Source organism: Schistocerca serialis, chromosome 10 (genome assembly GCF_023864345.2).
Source record: "Schistocerca serialis cubense isolate TAMUIC-IGC-003099 chromosome 10, iqSchSeri2.2, whole genome shotgun sequence".
Taxonomy (NCBI): Eukaryota; Metazoa; Arthropoda; class Insecta; order Orthoptera; family Acrididae; genus Schistocerca; species Schistocerca serialis.
The window spans coordinates 207123005-207143205 of NC_064647.1; positions in this window are offsets into that span (position 1 = coordinate 207123005).

Consider the following 20201-nt stretch of genomic DNA (forward strand, 5'->3'; position numbering starts at 1 on the left):
CCTTAATGGCATGAAATTTTATTGGGAACGCCTGGCGGCGGTTCCGACATTCCCGTTTGAGTTTAACTGATTTCTATTTCCAAAAACTTTCTTAGACCTGCATTCCTTGAATGTGTGACCTATTCTTTGACAATTAGTGCATTGAGGTTGTCTGCAGTTTTTTGCTATATGTCCGTGTCGATCGCACCTAAAACATCGTACTCCTGCTGAAAATATATTTCGCTTCTCCTTGTATCTGGTGGCAATGTCAATTTCTTCAAAAGCTGTCGCCACAGATACAGTTTCTGCAAAATTTTTAGGAAACTCTGCCCTGACACGACGGGACGTTTCAGGAGGTAACCCACGTAAAAATGTATCCAGAGCTCTATTTTCTGCCTCTTGTAAAATAACCTTATTTGCTTCATCACTAGTTGTCAACTGATAGGTGTTAACATTAACTTTTCTAATCCTATCTACAAAGCTTTCTAACGACTCGTTTTGCCTCTGAGTGATAGTGTGTAATTTTTCCCTATAAAATCTACAGCTGTTCTGTTTTTGAAAACGTTTAAGTAATCCTTTCTTCAATTCCTCAAATGTTGGAGCATTCCGTAATTCTTCATGGTATAAGACGTGTGCTTTAGCCTCTCCTGTCGATCTTAACTTTGTCATTTGTAAGAGCTGTTCATCTGACCATGATCCTAACTTTGCAGCTGCTACTAAATCATCAAAAAAGGCTGTTATGTCCTCGCCAGGTTTACCTGAAAAAGGAGTTACTAAGGCTGCTGCTGAGGAATCTAGGGTGGGAGGGATTGAACTGGTTTGCCTAACCTCACTCAACTGTTTAAATAATGCATTATTATCATTTTTAAGCTCCGCTATCTGATTAACTAAGCTCTGAATGGCTTCCTCAGTAGAAACCGCTTGTGGTGCTGACTCTGACTTTGTACGATTTCGTGTCATCATTTTACAAACTATTAGTTACACAATCTTGAATGAAAAGGATGTTTAAATATTTTCGACAAACTCTTAAAATTATGAGAGAGAACAAACTCCTAAATAAAGAAAATATTACGACTGATATGCAAACCCCTATTCTTTCACACATTAAACAATACTAACTGTGGACCTTTAGTGACTGTCATTCACACCTCATATTGAGCCAATGGTTTTTTTTTTCTGACACCAAATGTAACAACTATAATGGCTTCTGACATCAAATGTAACAGTTGTGTTACTAAATGTGACACTTCTGTCACTCAATGTAACTGTGTTTTCTCTTTTGATGCTGTCAATTGTCAGGATGAGCATTCTAAAGCATTCTGTCAGGGTGAAAATATTAAATAAATTAACTTTTCTCTCTTAACAACATGTGGGCAGGGTGGGTTCTTCCTTGGCTCGGGTATGAGGTCGAATGAAACATCATTTTTACATAAGATAACTTTTATTGAAAGTTTCGTACAACTGTATCTTACTGGGACGTTCTGGTTCGGAGAGCGGCAGTCGTGTCGTTTGCGTAGCCTTCTACTGCGGCAGCGGCGGCGGCGGCGGCGGCGGCGGCGTCTGATTACGCGTAGCGGTGTGTATCTCGTGTCGCCGTCTCGCCCAGCTGACCGGAGACGCGCAGCGCGAGGTGGCCCGTTTAATTATTGCGAGCGATGTCGTGCATCGGATGGTGATACCTTGAATATGTGACGTCCCAGTGTTTCTCTTCTCTAAGCGGCCGCGTGTGTTGTGCGTCGACCAGCGGAGCGGCGCGGCGGGGGAAGGCCAGTGTCCCGAACTCGAACCACGGACTCCCGCTTGCCAGTCTTCGGCTGTCAGGTCTTCATCCCAGCTCACAGGTGACTGCTGAGGTGAGGCCGTCTCCTTCCCGTCCTCACGAGTCACCCGGGTACGTAAAAATCAGACTTCAAATACCTTTTAACTTCTGTCTTCTGGCGCCGCGGCTGCTGCTTGCTATTCCATTACAGCGGCGGACTTGGCGCGTCTGTGCATGATGCAGTCTCTTTTTGCATGACGGTCTTCAGCAGCGAAACTGACTGAACACTACTGCTACTCTTCTTTTCTTTCTTCGTTTCTCGTCTTCGTCTCCGTTCCCGTCTCCGTCTTCGTCTTCGTCCCCGTCTTCATCTGTCTTCATCTGTCTTCATCTCTCGGGCCCACCGCGTCTCGCGTATTTATTCACTTCAGTTCACTGGAGGTGAACGACTTCACGGCCATTGCCTCTTCTGTCACGTTGGAAAGCTTCTAGAAAAATCTTCTTGACCTCGGTCATTGGCTCTTGGAATGTAGGCGGGGGCCTCTGATCGCATGTGACAACTGAGAAACACGTGAGCCAGTCGGGCGATGCCCTGACGGCTGAATCGACAGCACCCGCTTATGTGGAATTGCTGACTTCATGGTCATTGTCTCTTCTGTTCTGCTGTTCTGCACGCTGAATGCCAGTATGTAACTCTCTAAACTAAACCAACTTTCCATTTATATTCTAATTTCTAGTTCACTTTGATTTCACTAATTTATTTACTTAAGTAACACTTAACAATGTATATTCATTTTCCTAACAATACTAGTACTCACAGTTTTGCCCACTACGTATCGTGCCTGTCACCTGTCGCCACTTTATAATATAATAAAATAATGGAATAGATGATAATAAAATGTTGAAATTCGTGGCTTTTTAAAATGTATTGAATTAATGAGATTAATTTTTCGGCATGAATGACAAGCACAGTAAGCTGAGCTATGCCTGGAAATAAGTTCTTATTAGTTCATATTATTTTGCAAGGTGAAGTAGTTTTTTTCTCCGCTGTAGATTTGTGCTTACCATTCTTTATAATGCTACGATTGGTCGCCGTGTTCACCTTTGAAGTCTTGACCGTGTTCTCATTGAGCTTATCGGATCTTTGTAATTTTCCAAAGTACACAGGTGGGCTTCAGTTCTTGTAATTACTGTACTATTTGAAATAACAACTCACACGACCTTTCTGTTATTAAAACAATACTGTATTTTTCTAAATGGTGCACATATGAAATACATACTCCTCACTTAATTCGTAGCGACCCCAAAATGGCGGTCTACAATTACTCGCTAAAAATGGCGTGCTTCTCTCTCGTTCACTAGCTGAGCGCGAATCCTTCCTTCCTCCTACTGGTACCAGAAAAAATTCTGTTTTTTAACAACTGAAAGTCAAAAAATACATGACGGTAGGCATAGGCTCTATGATGGGCTACTGCTTCATCTTCTCTCTTTGCCTTTAAAGAAGACGAAAACATAAAGGAAATGCAAAAGGTTTATCACAGCCAATCAAACTCTCCCAACACCTTGATGTTTCCTGTTCGCCCCTAGTCTAACTATTGGTGTGGTACACCGGTCAGATAACCAGTCCACCGCGATGCCACTCAAAAATTCGCTTGCAGGCGTTTAACTATAGCTCTCTCCATTCACAACGCACAATAAGTGTGGGGCCAACACAGTGAACAACGCTTAATCGCAAGGACTCAATTTGAGTCGCACTTCGATTCGCTCTCAACAGAGGTGCTCTCCCAGTGAAGTACTGAGGAGAGACTTGTTCCTGGCTCCAAGAGCGACAACGGAATGGCGCCTCTCCACGCCAGATGTGAAGGGGTATATCTTTCGGTCTCTTCCATTACTCCTTCAGCTCTTCTAAAACGGGAGAATGACGTTTCGTTTACGGCGACCAATCGGGAAATATGCAGTATCGGCGTTTGGCGTTTACTGTCTCCCAGTGAATATCTCTGAAACTGCATGCTATGTGTAAATAATGCGTAGGTTGGACGCTCCCACACAATGTAGCGGTATTTGCTTTTAAGCCGAGGACAGGGTCGTTCCCCCTTTAACTTGGGCACACGCTGTCTGCTCCATGGGCGACCGAGGTTGACTCATCCTCTGAAGGGACTGGCCTCCCATTGTGTGGTCTGCCTCTCTCGAACTAAAAGCTCCTGTGACCGTCGTGTCTGGAATGTACGTGTGTATGCCAGCCTCGAATATTTCAACCCCGGTGCGCACTTGTTATTTACATATCGTTTACATGAATTCATGCAACATTGACTTTATCTTATCGAGTTTGGGTTCGAATGAAGTGTCGTGATGTGTGGAATATGATTGTGAGGGCGGAATATGTAAGCAATGAAGGTCAGGAAACCACGATGTCTTACAATTGCCTTCCATAAAAATGCAATCAGAGCTGAGTGCACCCTAAAAAGACAGATATTTTAAAAGTGGAATGGCTACTGTGGTGTTAAACGTGACACAAACCAGTCAGCTACAGTATGCAAATGAGCCTACTACAGCGACATCTACACTGAAGACCCAAAGAAACCGGTACACCTGCCTAATATCGTGTAGGGCCCGCGCGTGCCACAGAAGTGCTGCAATACGACGTGGCATGGACGCAACTAATGTTTGAAGTAGTGCTGGAGGGAACTGACTCTATGAATCCTGAAGGGCTGTCCAATCCTTGAGAGAACGACGGCGTGGAGATCTCTTCTGAAGCACGATGCAAGGCATCCCAGATATGCTCAATAATTTTCATGTCTGGGGAGTTTTCTGACTAGCGGAAGTATTTAAACTCGTAAGTGTGTTCCTGGAGCCACTCTGTAGCAATTCTGGACCTCTAGACCGTCGCATTGTCCTGCTGGAATTGCCCAAGTACGTCGGAATTCACAATGGACATGAATGAATGCAGGTGACCAGACAAGCGCTTACGTACATGCCACCTGACAGAGTCTAGATAAGACGTGTCACGGGTCCCATATCAGTCCAACTGCACACGCCCCACACCATTACAGAGCCTCCACCAGCTTGGGCAGTCCCCTGCTGACATGCAGAGTCCATGTATTCATGAGATTGTCTCCATATCCGTATACGTCCATCCGCTCGATACAATTTGAAATGAGACTCGTCCGACCAGGTAACATATTTCCTGTCACCAACAGTCTAATGTCGGTGTTGACGGGCCCAGGCGAGGCATAAAATTTTGAGTTGTACAATCATCAAGAGTACACGAGTGGGCCTTCGGCTCCAAAAGCCCATATCGATGATGTTTCGTGGTTTGCACGCTAACACTTGCTGATGGCCCAGCAATGAAATCTGAAGCAATTTGCGTGAGTGTTGCATTTCTGTCACGCTGAACGATTCTCTTCAGTCGTCGTTGGTCCCACTCTTGCAGGATTGTCCAAGGAGGGGAAGACGCTATATATAATCAACAGAATCTCGAAGAAGGGGGAAACGTTATGGAGGCAAAAACCATTTATCTTGCTCACCCAAAATAACTTTTTTCTTATGTGTTAAATGAAAAACCAATGTTTTTTAACATCATTGGATAGTTCTTGGTGAGGGTATACGTTTTATACATAAATAAATTTGTGTATATATACGTTTTATGTATTTCCATAAACGTAGGAGAAACGGAATCGAAGTTAATTTTTTGAAATGGAATCGTGTACATTTGATTCAAGAATACACTTACACTCCCAAAGAACTATTAAAAAATGTAGATAAAACATATATGTGAAGTAAATGTACTGATTACCTCCTTGTTTGTACACATTACGTGCTCAGTGCGGTGCTGTAGTAGAGGTGTGGTTTTTGTTTATAGTTTTCGACTCATGTAAAGACAGATACTGCGCCCCCCTCCCCTCCTCACGCTCCTCATTTGCTGTTGCTTTAGCTACAGTACACGGCATACCAGTGTAGTCGTGCGCCAGAGTAACTTGGTAATAGCATGGCGCCAGTACACGTTGTGAGCCGGCTGGAGTGGCCGAGCGGTTCTAGCCGCTTCACTCTGGAACCGCGCGACCGCTCCGTTCGCAGGTTCGAATCCTGCCTCGGCCATGGATGTGTGTGATGTCCTTAGGTTAGTTAGGTTTAAGTAGTTCTAAGTTCTAGGGGACTGATGACCTCACCGAGCGAGGTGGTGCAGTGGTTAGCACACTGGACTCGCATTCGGGAGGACGACGGTTCAATCCCGCGTCCGGCCATCCTGATTTAGGTTTTCCGTGATTTCCATAAATCGCTCCAGGCAAATGCCGGGATGGTTCCTTTCAAAGGGCACGGCCGACTTCCTTCCCCGTCCTTCCCTGATTCGACGAGACCGATGACCTCGCTGTCTCGTCTCCTTCCCCAAAACAACCCCAACCCAACCAAACAAACGACAACTGATGACCTCAGATATTAAGTCCTATAGTGCTCAGAGCCATTTGAACCGTTTGAACACGTTTTGAATACGGTTTTTGTTGTGTAAAAGTGTGTGATGCACATTCAGGACGATAAAGTAGGAATACTGCTGATCTATGGAATAAGTACGTTGACAGGAAATAATTTTGTAACTTGCATTTTTATGTCCAGTACTGTTAGAGGACATTGTGGTTATGTTTCGTCTGTCTTGTACTTTACAGTACATAGGAGTACTGTGATTTGCTGTAGGCGAGCGAAATTCTGTTCAGGCACAACCACTGTACAGCGGACTATTCTTTGACAAGCCATCACTTTCTCGCTGGATATTTGCTCGTCTCATTTCTCTCATCTACGTGAAATGGGAAGTTGAAATGCAAGACGAGGCAATCATCGTAGAACACGGCGAAGCTGCTGAGTTTGCTGCGCTCGCTGCCGTAACCGTGAATCCTGAAGTCAACACACGGCGAATTCAACGTGAAACTGATGTCTCGAAAGCAAGTGCACATTGAATCGTCATAAATTCCATTCTTACCACGTGGTCTAGGGGTAGCGTCTTTGATTCATAATCGAAACGTCTTATGCCGAAGACTTCCGGCATAAGAAGTCAGCCTCATTCTGCCAACAGCCTTGTCAAAGAGGGCGGAGGAGCGGATAGAGGTTCAGGGCACTCTCTTGTCCTAGGGGTGGGAAATTGCCCCTAAAGGCGGAAGAATCAGCAATGATCAACGACATGAGGATGCAGAAGGCAATGGAAACCACTGCATTAAAGACACGTAACGTGTATCCACAGGACATGTGGCCTGTAATTGAAGAAGTGTCATGATGATCTCTCCATTGGCAAAAGATTCCGGAATAGTCCCCCATTCGGATCTCCTGGAGGGGACTGCCAAGGGGGAGGTTACCGTGAGAAAAAGATTGAATAATCAACGAAAGGATAACGTTCTACGAGTCGGGGCGTGGAATGTCAGAAGCTTGAACGTGGTAGGGAAATTAGAAAATCTGAAAAGGGAAATGCAAAGGCTCAATCTAGATATAGTAGGGGTCAGTGAAGTGAAGTGGAAGGAAGACAAGGATTTCTGGTCAGATGAGTATCGGGTAATATCAACAGCAGCAGAAAATGGTATAACAGGTGTAGGATTCGTTATGAATTGGAAGGTAGGGCAGAGGGTGTGTTACTGTGAACAGTTCAGTGACCGGGTTGTTCTAATCAGAATCGACAGCAGACCAACACCGACAACGATAGTTCAGGTATACATGCCGACGTCGCAAGCTGAAGATGAACAGTTAGAGAAAGTGTATGAGGATATTGAAAGGGTAATGCAGTATGTAAAGGGGAACGAAAATCTAATAGTCATGGGCGACTGGAATGCAGTTGTAGGGGAAGGAGTAGAAGAAAAGGTTACAGGAGAATATGGGCTTGGGACGAGGAATGAAAGAGGAGAAAGACTAATTGAGTTCTGTAACAAGTTTCAGCTAGTAACAGCGAATACCCTGTTCAAGAATCACAAGAGGAGGAGGTATACTTGGAAAAGGCCGGGAGATACGGGAAGATTTCAATTAGATTACATCATGGTCAGACAGAGATTCCGAAATCAGATACTGGATTGTACCCCCCTGCGGGTTCGGGGGTAAGAATAGGCCCGCGGTATTCCTGCCTGTCGTAAGAGGCGACTAAAAGGAGTCTCAAACGTTTCGGCCTTCTGTGATGGTCCCCTCTTGGGTTTGACCTCCTTTTTCTTTTTCCAAATTTCCGTTGTTAGTGCGTGCCATTTGGGGAAGGACACCTTACGTGGTGTTTTTCTATTGGTCCATCATGCTATAATGAATTCTACTCTGTAAATGATGAAAGTCTATATGAATGCAGCTTGCCGCTAACTTGGTGCAGTGTTTTGTCTGTACAGAAGTGTATCTGTCGCCTTTATCGCTCTTTCACCCTCACACATAAATCGGTACAATAAAGTCAGGGCTTCGTGTTTTCTTATTAGGCTGATCCGTGAAAAGACAGACAAACAATTATGCTAATGGAGGATTCTGAGTAATTTCTCGAATTTCATTCGCTCTCTCTCTCTCTCTCTCTCTCTCTGTCCTTTATCTGTGTACAGTTTAACTATATTATTTACGTGAAATCAGCCTAGTAGAATCTCTGGTGGAGCCCTTCGTCTTAATATTCAGCGGCTGGCTTGCTAGAAAAGATCTTTACATTTGTTATTATTATTAAGCGCTGCATTCAGTTGGGAAAATCGATCGTTTGAACAATTCGTTCAGTTTACGACAGATCTAAAATTTCAGATGTGGACGAAGCCTTTTTGGACGATTTCAAAAAACTCAGAGATTGCAGGCTCTCTTCGTCACAGCTGAAACTTCCCAATTAATTACAGGGCCCAGACAATCATCAATGATTCAGACAGAGAATTCATTCGTCATTCACTCTAGAATAAAATGGTCACAAACCTTATTTCTGAGGAAAATTGTATATTGAATCCATTTTCGTACATGTTCCGTTTTCTGTTGGTTCCAAGTCTCATGTAATTTTCTTTTACAGGGTTTTCTTTCTCTTTATATATCACGCTAGCGGCACAAACTTCCTAGCTCGCTTTAGCGCGAAGACGAGTAAATGAATCTCTTTTAGCAATACGATAATCTTCCAACCGATACTTCCGAAGCTGTTCCTTTTTCCCACTATAATAACCATGGAGCATACATTTCTGTACCTCTGTTGTTCCAAAGAATAAACGTGCTAGAAAAATACCTTGGCGTCGACGAGCTGTCGGCGCATATATTACTAGAAAATCTGATCAGATACTTTTCAAACGTAAATACATGTGGATGATTTGGTTGACCATTATTAATTATTGCGTGGTAGAGGGTAATTTTCCGTGGGGAGATTACAATGCTCCATCATCTTGCATGTTACCTATTGTCGTGTGGGGGGGGGGGGACTATGCCCAACATCTTCTGGCTTGTCTCCTTCTCGCCTTGTGCGCACTCTTCTTCTTAGCGCCTACGACAACTGTGGACCCTTTCAACACCTAAAATCCAGCACGGTAGCCAGTCTGTTGTGGTGGGGTCGTCATGTACCCTCTTGGTGGTAGCCCCCTGACCACGCAGGGATCGCACTACGGATGCCAGAGCTGTTTCCTCCCCATGCATGCCAAGGAGTATGTGCCCATCTTGTCTGGGGCACGGGGACTCCAGGCAACGGGATATCGGCCAGGTACCCGTTGCTTTGGCTGGGTGGCGCCATTGGGGAGAGCCCTCGTTTGGAGTAGGTGGCATCTGGGCGGATGTGGCGCAATGAAGCGCAATAAATCACACCAAGCTGGTGGTCGCACGGCCACCAGCGTCTCTAAGCGTGGTAGAGTAGACTTTGATGCTTCACAATATGACCCTCAGTCGTTCCCCTCGTTGGCTGCGCCATGGGAGGGACGCCGATCTAGTGCCAAGCGGGAGCCTTACGTACCGCAATACCTTGTCTGCAGCAGGACTGATGGTGACTCCTTTCTTATGACGAAGCCTCTGTTTTTTGTGGAACACCTGGAGGATAAGTTTGGGGAAGTGGCGGGGTTGTCTAAAATGAGGAATGGGTCCATCCTCCTCAAGACGTCCTCCCCAGCCCAGTCACGAGCGTTTCTCTTGTGCGATAAGCTGGGTGACGTCCCTGTAACCGTCACTCCCCACAGTAGCTTAAATATGGTCCAGGGGATTATTTACCATCGTGACCTCTTATTACAATCCGATGACGAGCTGAGAGCCGACTTGGAACGACGTGGTGTACATTTTGTCCGTCGTGTACATAGAGGACCCAAGACAAACAGGGTGGCCACCGGTGCCTTTATCTTGGCCTTCGAGGGTGATGTCTTGCCCGAGAAGGTCAAGGTGATGGTTTACCGTTGCGGCGTGAAGACATACGTCCCTCCCCTGATGCGGTGCTTCCAGTGCTTGGGCATATGTCCTCTCGTTGCCCATCCAGCGCTACATGTCGAGATTGCGGACGCCCCTCTCATCCCGATTCTCCATGTGCGCCTCCGCCTGTATGTGTCAACTGTGGGGAGCACCACTCTCCATGCTAGCCGGATTGCCCTGTTCTTCATAAGGAGCGGAAGATCATGGAATTTAAGACCCTGGACCGGCTTACTTATCGAGAGGCAAAACTGAAATATGAAAGGTTGTATCCTGCTTCCATTCGAACATCTTATGCTGCAGCCACGTTATCGTCGCCCACGCAAGCGACGGTTGTCGCCTCATCTGTGCCGCCTTCAGTGGGCCCTCGGGGCCGTGTATCTCTGTCTGCCCCCCTCGTGTCTGGGGGCAAGCCTTCCTCTGTTGCCCCCTTAGCAGTTGGGGGCAAACCCTCTTCTGTCACTCCCCCCGCGCTTACTTCGGGAGTGACATCTGCTCCACAACCGGGAGGCTCGATCCCTCCCCCTCCTTCTCCGCCGGCGTTGCCTCCGCCGGTTCATCTCTCGCGGAAGGGGTCCCTCGGGGCTCTCCCTTCCTCCGTTTCTTCTCCTTCTCAGCCAGATGTCAGCCAGTGGCTGAAGGTTCCGCCACCTGCTGGTCATAGGGCATCTGCGTCGTCGTCAGCCTCCGACGCTCCTTCAGAGAAGCTCTCCCAGCCCTCTCACCCTAAGGGCCGACGTGAGAAGAACGAACGGCATGTGTCCAAGAAGAAGGACGTTCCGGCGGTTTCAGCACCGCCTGCTGTACATAGTCCTGGCTCCGGGGATGAGGTGGAGATTCTCGCCTCTGCCGTGGATCTCGCCCTCACGGAACCCTTGGGGGCCTCTCCTATGGACTCAGCTGACTCTCCCCTGGTGGCGGCAGTTGGCTCTGAAGCGCTGTCTGCCTCTTAGTCGCATTCACGCCCTCCCAGTCCCTTCCTGCTTCCATTCTCCAATGGAACTGCGGCGGTTATTTCCGCCACCTGCCTGAGCTCCAGATGCTTCTGAGTGTTTCCCCTGTTCTCTGCATTGCTCTGCAGGAAATTTGGTTTCCTGCACTGCGGACCCCCGCCCTTCGTGGTTATCGGGTATACTATAAGAACCGTGCTGCCTGTCAACGAGCGTCAGGTGGGGTTTGCCTCTTTGTTCACCACTCTGTCTGTAGCTCGCCAGTACCCCTTCAGACGCCTTTAGAGGCAGTTGCTGCCAGGGTTGAGCTCTCGTCGGCTATTACTGTTTGCTCTGTTTACATTCCTCCGGATGGGGAGCTCCCTCGACATGTCTTGGCTGTGCTGCTGGCTCAGCTCTCGCCACCATTGCTGCTTCTGGGCGATTTCAATGCCCACAACCCTCTATGGGGTGGGACTGTCTCTGATGACCGCGGTCGGGCCGTGGAGCATTTGTTGGCTCAGCTCGACCTTAGCCTCTTGAACACCGGTGCTCCCACGCATTTCAGTGTGACCCATGGCTCGTTCTCGGCCATCGATCTCTCTCTTTGCAGCCCTGGACTTGTCCCATCCCTCCACTGGAGGGTGCACCCTGACCTGTGTGGTAGTGACCATTTTCCCATCTATTTGTCACTACCCCAGTGTCGTTCTTCTGGGCGCCTGCCCCGCTGGGCTCTCCATAGGGCTGACTGGGTGGCTTTTACTTCCGCTGCAACCATCGTGTCTCCCCCAAACGGTGACATTGACGAGGTGGTCCGCGTCTTAACCACATCAATTATTTCGGCGGCCGAGGCTGCCATCCCCCGCTCTTCTGACCTCCCTCGGAGGAAGGCTGTACCCTGGTGGTCGCCGGAGATTGCTGAGGCTATTCGCGACCGTCGGCGGGCTCTCCAGCGTCATAGGCGGCATCCGTCTCTAGAGACCCTCATCGCCTTTAAGAGGCTCCGTGCCTTGGCCCGTCGTCTTATTGCACGGCGTAAGCAGGAGTGCTGGGAGAGGTATGTCTCATCCTTGGGCTCCCATGTCTCCCCCTCGCTCGTGTGGTCCCGGATCTGGCGGATTTATGGATACCAGACCCCTATGGGTGTCCCTGGGATCTCCTTGGACAGCGCTGTCTGCACGGACGCTGCCGCCATTGCTGAACACCTTGCTGCGCACTTTGCTAAGAGCTCTGCAACTGCAACTTATCCCCCTGTCTTTCGCTCTCTCAAGGAGCGCGCCAAGCAGACAACGTTATCGTTCCGCACGCGTCGTCCTGAAAAATACAATGCTCCTTTCAGCGAGAGGGAATTCCTCGCTGCCCTCGCTGATTGCCCTGATACAGCACCAGGACCGGACTGCATCCACGCACAGATGCTGAAGCATCTCTCCAGGGACTGCCAGAGACACATCCTCACCATCTTTAACCGCATTTGGAGCGAGGGCGTGTTCCCGTCGCAATGGCGAGAGGGTCTTATTGTCCCCATCTTGAAGCCTGGTGCGGACCCACTGGCGGTGGACAGCTATCGTCCCATTACCCTCACCAACGTTTTGTGCAAATTGCTCGAACGTATGGTGGGGCGGCGTTTGTGTTGGGTCCTTGAGTCGCGCGGTCTCCTCGCTCCATCCCAGGGTGGCTTCCGTTGGGGCCGGTCTGCCACGGACAATTTGGTGCGGCTGGAATCTGCTATTCGTACGGCCTTTGCCCAACGTCAGCATCTCGTTGCTGTATTTTTCGATCTGCGGAAGGCGTATGACACCACATGGAGGCATCATATCCTCGCCACGTTGCATGAGTGGGGTCTTCGTGGTCGGCTCCCAGCTTTTCTTCAAAGCTTTTTATTGCGCCGCTCTTTCCGGGTGCAAGTCGGTGCCACCTCTAGTTCCTCTTATATACAGGAAAATGGGGTCCCGCAGGGCTCAGTGTTGAGCATCTCCTTATTTCTAGTGGCCATTAATGGTCTGGCTGCAGCAGTGGGGTCGTCGGTGTCTCCTTCTTTGTATGCCGACGACTTCTGCATCTCATTTAGCTCCACGACTACGGGAGTCGCCGAACGCAGGCTGCAAGTCGCCGTTCGCAAGGCAGCATCATGCGCTCTGACTCATGGTTTTCAGTTCTCTGCAGCCAAGACTCGAGTTATGCACTTCTGCAGGCGTCGGACGGTCCACCCTCATCCTGAAATTTACCTCGACGGCCACCTGCTTGAAGTGGTGGACACTTGCCACTTCTTGGGACTCGTCTTTGATGCCCGGCTCACATGGGTTCCTCATGTGACTCAGCTGAAGCAAAAATGCTGGCGGCACCTCAACGCCCTCCGCTGCCTTAGCCACACGTCTTGGGGTGCAGATCACTGCACGCTGCTGCGATTGTACAGAGCCCTTGTGCAGTCCCGGCTTGACTATGGGAGCCTGGCCTAGGGGTCTGCGTCACCCTCAGTGTTGAAGTTGTTAGACCCCAAACACCATTGTGGGGTTCGGCTTGCAACTGGCGCTTTTCGCACCAGCCCCGTGGATAGTCTACTGGTGGAGGCCGGGTTCCCCCGCTGCGGATTCGCCGCCATCGTCTGCTCGCCGACTATGCTGTCCACGTGCATTGCTCGCCAGGCCATCCCAATCGTCGCCTGCTTAATCGTCGCCTGCTTTTCCCTGCCATGGTCCTCCATCTGCCCGAACGGCGACCTAGGTCTGGGCTTTCCGTAGCTGTCTGTGTCCAGTCCCTGCTGTCAGAACTGGGGTCATTCCCTCTTCTGCCTCCCTTCCGGGTCCGTGCACCTATGCCTCCCTGGTGTTTGTCCCGGCCGTCCGTCCGTCTGGATTTGGCACAGGGACCCAAGGACTCAGTTCCGCCTGTGGCCCTCCGTCGCCGTTTCCTTGCGCTCCTCGCCTCATTTTCGGACTGTGAGACTGTCTACACTGATGGTTCCCTGGTTGATGGTCGCACTGCCTACGCTTTTGCTCATGCTGCCCATGTTGAGCAGCGCTCCTTGCTGGCTGGCTGCAGTATTTTTACTGCAGAGGTGGTGGCCATATTGCGCGCTCTTGAGCATATGCGTTTCTGCTCAGGTCGGTCCATCGTCATCTGCAGTGACTCCCTGAGCAGCCTTCAGGCCATCGACTGCTGCTATACCTCTTCTCCTCTGGTGTCCTCTATTCAGGAGTCTGTTTCCGCCATTACCCGCTCTGGTCGTTCGGTGGTCTTGGTTTGGACGCCAGGTCATGTTGGCATCCCGGGGAACGAACGTGTTGACAGGCTGGCCAAAGGGGCGATCGACGCCCCAGCTTTGGAGATCGGCCTCACAGCTCGCGATCAGCAGCTGGTGTTGCGCCGTAAGGTGCTTGGGATGTGGTCTGCTGAGTGGCGAGGCATGACAGCGCCTAATAAACTGCGGGCTGTCAAGGAGACGACTGATGTGTGGCGCTCCTCCCTGCGGTCTTCTCGCAGCGACTCTGTTATCCTGTGTCGGCTCCGCATCGGCCATACCTACCTGACGCACGGCCATCTTTTGCGTCAGGAGGATCCCCCCCTGTGTCGGTGTGGGTCCCGGCTGACGGTCGCCCACATCTTGTTAGAGTGTCCCAGACTGCGCCCCCTCCGGCAGTCTTTTCATCTTCCGGGCACTTTGCCTTTGGTTTTATGTGACAATGCCTCCATGGCTGACGACGTTTTAAATTTTATGCGTGGTAGTCCTTTTTATGGTTCCATTTAGAGTGGTCCTGCACCTTTCCCTTTGTGTGTCTCTTGTCCTCGAGTCTCTCATATTTGGTTGCAGGTTTTAGCGTGTAGTCGGTTGGTTGACTCTTTCCCTTTTTTGTTGTCATGGTCAGTCAACCAGTCTCCGGTCATCTTCTTTTGTTCTGTTTCTTTTTGTCTGGTGTCTTCGTGTCTGCAGTGTTCGTTACCGCATTTGTGTTCTTTTAGGGCCTGGGGGGGAGTCTCCTTCCCCTTGGGGTTTTACCTGCTTCGTGCATTTATATCTCGCCTGTTTTTGGACTGGGGGACTGATGACCTTAGCTGTTTAGTCCCCCTTAAACATCCCCACAACCACCACCACCACTGGATTGTAAGGCGTACCCAGGAGCAGATATAGACTCAGATCACAATATAGTAGTGTTGAAGAATAGGCTGAAGTTCAAGACATTAGTCAGGAAGAATCAATACGCAAAGACTTGGGATACGGAGGTACTAAGGAATGACGAGATACGTTTGAAGTTCTCTAACGCTATAGATACAGCAATAAGGAATAGCGCAGTAGGCAGTACAGTTGAAGAGGAATGGACATCTCTAAAAAGGGCCATCACAGAAGTTGGGAAGGAAAACATAGGTACAAAGAAGGTAGCTGTGAAGAAACCATGGGTAACAGAAGAAATACTTCAGTTGATTGATGAAAGGAGGAAGTACAAACATGTTCCGGGAAAATCAGGAATACAGAAATACAAGTCGCTGAGGAATGAAATAAATAGGAAGTGCAGGGAAGCTAAGACGAAATGCCTGCAGGAAAAATGTGAAGACATCGAAAAAGATATGATTGTCGGAAGGACAGACTCAGCATACAGGAAAGTCAAAACAACCTTTGGTGTCATTAAAAACAACGGTGGTAACATTAAGAGTGCAACGGGAATTCCACTGTTAAACGCTGAGGAGAGAGCAGATAGGTGGAAAGAATACATTGAAAGCCTCTATGAGGGTGAAGATTTGTCTGATGTGATGGAAGAAGAAACAGGAGTCGATTTAGAAGAGATAAGGGATCCAGTATTAGAATCGGAATTTAAAAGAGCTTTGGAGGACTTACGGTCAAATAAGGCAGAAGGGATAGATAACATTCCATCAGAATTTCTAAAATTGGGGGAAGTGGCAACAAAACGACTATTCACGTTGGTGTGTAGAATATATGAGTCCGGCGACATACCATCTGACTTTCGGAAAAGCATCATCCACACAATTCCGAAGACGGCAAGGGCTGACAAGTGCGAGAATTACCGCACAATCAGCTTAACAGCTCATTCCTCGAAGCTGCTTACAAGAATAATGTACAGAAGAATGGAAAAGAAAATTGAGAACGCGCTGGGTGACGATCAGTTTGGCTTTAGGAAAAGTAAAGGGAGAGGCAATTCTGACGTTACGGCTAATAATGGAAGCAAGGCTAAAGAAAAATCAAGACACTTTCATAGGATTTGTCGACCTGGAAAAAGCGTTCGACAATATAAATTGGTGCAAGCTGTTCGAGATTCTGAAAAAAGTAGGGATAAGCTATAGGGAGAGACGGGGCATATACAATATGTACAACAACGAAGAGGGAATAAGAAGAGTGGACGATCAAGAACGAAGTGCTCGTATTAAGAAGAGTGTAAGACAAGGCTGTAGCCTTTCGCCCCTCCTCTTCAATCTGTACATCGAGGAAGCAATGATGGAAATAAAAGAAAGGTTCAGGAGTGGAATTAAAATACAAGGTGAAAGGATATCAATGATACGATTCGCTGATGACATTGCTATCCTGAGTGAATGTGAAGAAGAATTAAATGATCTGCTGAACGGAATGAACAGTCTAATGAGTACACAGTATGGTTTGAGAGTAAATCGGAGAAAGACGAAGGTAATGAGAAGTAGTAGAAATGAGAACAGCGGGAAACTTAACATCAGGATTGATGGTCACGAAGTCAATGAAGTTAAGGAATTCTGCTACCTAGGCAGTAAAATAACCAATGACGGACGGAGCAAGGAGGACATCAAAAGCAGACTCGCTATGGCAAAACAGGCATTTCTGGCCAAAAGAAGTCTACTAATATCAAATACCGGCATAATTTGAGGAAGAAATTTGTGAGGATGTACGTCTGGAGTACAGCATTGTATGGTAGTGAAACATGGACTGTGGGAAAACCGGAACAGAAGAGAATCGAAGCATTTGAGATGTGGTGCTATAGACGAGTGTTGAAAATTAGGTGGACTGATAAGGTAAGGAATGAGGAGGTTCTACGCAGAATCGGAGAGGAAAGGAATATGTGGAAAACACTGATAAGGAGAAGGGACAGGATGATAGGACATCTGCTAAGACGTGAGGGAATGACTTCCATGGTACTAGAGGGAGCTGTAGAGGGCAAAAACTGTAGAGGAAGACAGAGATTGGAATACGTCAAGCAAATAATTGAGGACGTAGGTTGCAAGTGCTACTCTGAGATGAAGAGGTTAGCACAGGAAAGGAATTCGTGGCGGGCCACATCAAACCAGTCAGTAGACTGATGACCAAAAAAAAAAAAAAAAAAAAAAAAAAAAACCCCACGTTCATTGGCACCAAGAACTTCATGGAAATAACTTCAACAACGGGGTTCAATTTTGTCAGGGGGTTCAGCAACAACTTCTGACTAATCATAATAACTTCTCAGATGTTCTTTTCACCGATGAGGCGTCGTTCTCCAACAAAGGAACTGTCAATGTGAGAAATATTTAAATTTGTCCATCAACAACCCGCGATGGTTCTGACAGGTAGAGCATGAACTACCATGGCACATTAGTATTTGGTGCGGAATTGTTGGAGATACCATTATCAGACCTTTCTTTGTAAATGGTAGACAATATGCCCGATTTTTAAGACTCACCCCTCCTGTTCTGTTTGACGCCGTACCTCTGAATCAAGAGGATGGTCATGTGATATCGGCGTGATTGATGCACTACATGTAACGCCTTGCTAGCACGACGAATTATGGACCGAAAATATCCTGGTCGGTGTTTCAAATGGTTCAAATGGCTCTGAGCACTATGGGACTTAACATCTGAGGTCATCAGTCCCCTAGAATGTAGAACTACTTAAACCTGACTAACCTAAGGACATCACACACAACCATGCCCGGGGCAGGATCCGAACCTGCAATCGTAGCGGTCGTGCGGTTCCAGACTGAAGCGCCTAGAACCGCTCGGTGACATCGACCGGCTCTGAGGGTCTGTCAACGTCCACAACTGCAGAATTTGGGCTACCGAAAATCCTAGAACTGTCATGGAAACTCCATTGCACGACGAGAAAGTCACTGTATGGGATGGATTTACCACATCTACCGTTATCGGCCCCTTTTTCTTCGAGATTCTGGTTTTGTAACTGCTACAGGTGAGAGGTATGCCGATATGTTACAGAATCGCATCGTCGCAATCCTGGCTGATAAACACCTGCTGGAACGTACGATGTTTATGGAGGATGGCGCTCCATCCCATATTGCTAGACGCGTGAAAGATCTCTTTCGCGCGTCGTCTGGTGATGATCGTGTGCTCAGCCGCCACTTTCGTCATGCTTGGCCTCCCAGGGCCCCAGACCTCAGTCCGTGCAATTATTGGCTTGGGGGTTACCTGAAGTCGCAAGTTTATCGTGATCGACCGACATCTCTAGGGATGCTTAGACAACATCCGACGCCAATGCCTCACCATAACTCTGGATATGCTTTACAGTGCTGTTCGCAACATTATTCCTCGACTACAACTATTGTTGAGGAATGATGGTGGACATATTGAGCATTTCCTGTAAAGAACATCATCTTTGCTTTGTCTTACTTTGTTATGCTAATTATTGCTATTCTGATTAGATGAAGCGCCATCTGTCGGATTTTTGAACTTTTGTGTTTTTTTGGTTCTGATAAAACCCCATGTCATTCCAAGCGTGTGTGTCAATTTGTACCTCTCTATCTACATTATTCCGTCGTTGATTTAGTTTTTAAATTTATACTGACTTTTTGATCACCCGGTATATATATTACGGTACAGCTCTAAAGATTAGTATTTCTATTATTTACCCCATTCCCTTAAATGGCGGCCCATCCTGGTGGCCGAGCGGTTCTAGGCGCTTCAGTCCGGAACCGCGCGACTGTTACGGTTGAAGGTTCGAATCCTGCCTCGGGCATGGGTGTGAGTGATTACCTTAGGTTAGTTAGGTTTAAGTAGTTCTAGGGGACTGATGACCTCAGATGTTAAGTCCTATAGTGCTCAGAGTCATTTGAACCATTTTTCAACCTTAAATGGCACAAAATGCATATACTACATATATTGAATTATTTGTTCCTATTCAAGAATTCATCAATGATATAGGAGTTGTCAAGGATATATGATTTGAATTTATTTTTGAAGCTATTACTGCTGTCTGTCAGACATTTTATTTCACCTGGTAATTTGCCAAAAATTGTTATAGCTGCACATGTACAGGCCACGCCCAACTCCGTGGGTCTTGTTACACGCAAAGGCGGAACGACCCTTGAACGGAGGCTATATTTACTGGTCACTGCAACCATACTTCCGCTCCTCTCGCCAACAGGCACGGCGCGGCAGTACACTACGTGACAAGTGACCCCCTGCGATGTCCCATGCAGACTGGGACTGTTGATGTTTTTAAAAATATCTGGGATCCGTGAAAGGTCTCTGTTGGATTCCTTTCATGTTAATTGCTTACATCTGTTGTCATTTACGGCATACATTCCACTTCTAAATTTACTGTATTGTTTCTGACTCTATCTGGGAAGAGACTGAGCAGTTCAACGTGTTACTTTTACACATAAACAAGAACAATCTGTCACACTACTACACTTTAAAACACAGTTTATATGTAATTCATGTCACACAGTCTCATATGGAACCTACATCTTCTTTCTTTTATATAGTGTATATGATACGATACTGTCATCCCCCTTCCCTTCTGTGTGAGAGGATGAATGAGCAAATGTATTTCTAGTTGCATGCTTGATGGTAGCAGACAAGCCTGTCTAGAGAACAGTAGGACCAACGTCGGAACAGGTAGCTACGCTTTCTAAAAGCAAAGAGGTTTCTATTCTTGGTATGGCCCTGTCCGTCCCTTGTCATGTTGGTATAGGAAGCTGCCCCTCTGGTCACTTCCGTTTGTATCTGTGAAGCACCCTCGGTAGGGGCCCACGCCAGTCAGTCCACGGCGAGCGTCTGAAGTGGTAAGATCTCCGGCTAAGCGCATCTCTGCTAAGTCCATAGGACAATGGATTTATGAAGTTCAGCCTAAATAAAAATTTAATCACCTTTATTTCAAGTTTAGATCTAAAATATCTTATGTTATCTTAAATTGCAACGGAGTGTAATTCGAGTGTGAAGTTCAGAATATCTTCCAGTAGTTGCTTTTCACTACTTTGTGAGTAAAGTGGAACCATGAGTTGATGATCTGTATC